Here is a 1,578-nt window from a genome sequence, read left to right on the forward strand (position 1 = left end):
CTGCTGTCCCACTGACAACTTGATTGCAGCCTTGTGAGTGATCCTGAGACAAAGGCACCCAGAAAAGTGCTCCCAGGTTCCTGATCCACAGAAACTTTCAGATAATAAATATGTTTTGGGGGTAATTTGTTAGAAAGCGATAGATAACCAATACACACATATGGAACAAAACATTCATGGTGGCTTAATTCTGCTAGTGCGATTATGAGTGACCTGTATTTTCCTCCTTTTGTTCATCTATATTTTCTAATTTGTTAAAATTACCATGGATTATATTCAAAATGAAAAAACAAAAATCATTTTCAAATTATGTTCAGTAAAACTTCTAGAGGAAATCATTGGAGAAAAACAATCTTTGCGACTTTATGTAAGGCAAAGCTTTCGTAGACAAGTCACAAAAAAGGGTAATCCAAAAAAAATAAATTGGACTTTATCAAAATTAAAAACTTGGTCTTCCACAAACATCATTTAAAAATATGATAGCCTTTTGGCTCTCAGAGCAGCACCACGGCAGTCGGAAAGAAGAAGCGCCTTACAAAAGGCGGTAAAAAGGGAGCCAAGAAGAAAGTGGTTGACCCATTTTCTAAGAAAGATTGGTATGATGTGAAAGCACCAGCTATGTTCAACGTAAGAAATATTGGGAAAACACTAGTCACGAGAACTCAAGGAACCAAAATCACATCTGAGGGCCTCAAGGGTTGTGTGTTTGAAGTGAGCCTTGATGATCTGCAGAATGATGAAGTTGCATGTAGAAAATTCAAGCTTATTACTGAGGATGTTCAGGGCAAAAACTGCCTGACTAATTTCCATGGCATGGACCTTGCCCGTGACAAAATGTGCTCCATGGTCATAAAATGGCAGACCATGACTGAAGCTCACGTTGATGTCAAGACTACCCATGGTTATTTGCTTCGTCTCTTCTGTGTGGGTTTTACTAAAAAACACAATAATCAGATTTGGAAGACCTCTTATGCCCAGCACCAGCAGGTCCGCCAGATCCACAAGAAGATGATGGAAATCATGACCCGAGAGGTGGAGACAAATGACTTGAAAGAAGTGGTCAATAAATTGATTCCAGACAGCATTGGAAAAGACATAGAAAAGGCCTGCCAATCTATTTATCCACTCCATGATGTCTTTGTTAGAAAAGTAAAAATGCTGAAGAAACCCAAGTTTGAATTGGGAAAACTCATGGAGCTACAAGGTGAAGGTAGTAGTTCTGGAAAAGCTACTGGGGACGAGACAGGTGCTAAAGTTGAAAGAGCTGATGGACATGAGCTACCAGTCCAAGAATCTGTTTAAAAATCAGACTTTTAATGGTGACAAATAAAAGACCTCATCTGTGATATTTAAAAAAATAAAAATAAAAAAATAATAAAAATATGATAGACAAGCCAAAGATTGGGAGAAAAGATTTGTAAATTATGTATCTGATAAAGGATTTTTTCCAGAATGTATAAAGAACAACAAAAGACATACAACTCAATTAAAAAATTATGGGCTTCCCTGGTGACGCAGTGGTTGAGAGTCCGCCTGCCAATGCAGGGGACACGGGTTCCTGCCCGGGTCCAGGAAGAT

General features: G+C 38.5%; 1 pseudogene; it reads left to right on the forward strand.

The window, feature by feature from the left end:
• The first annotated feature begins 515 nt into the window (after positions 1-515).
• Positions 516-1,334, forward strand: LOC115839442 (small ribosomal subunit protein eS1 pseudogene; annotated as a pseudogene).
• The last annotated feature ends 244 nt before the right edge of the window (positions 1,335-1,578 follow it).

The sequence above is a fragment of the Globicephala melas genome, chromosome 8 (assembly GCF_963455315.2).
Source record: "Globicephala melas chromosome 8, mGloMel1.2, whole genome shotgun sequence".
In the NCBI taxonomy this organism is placed as follows: Eukaryota; Metazoa; Chordata; class Mammalia; order Artiodactyla; family Delphinidae; genus Globicephala; species Globicephala melas.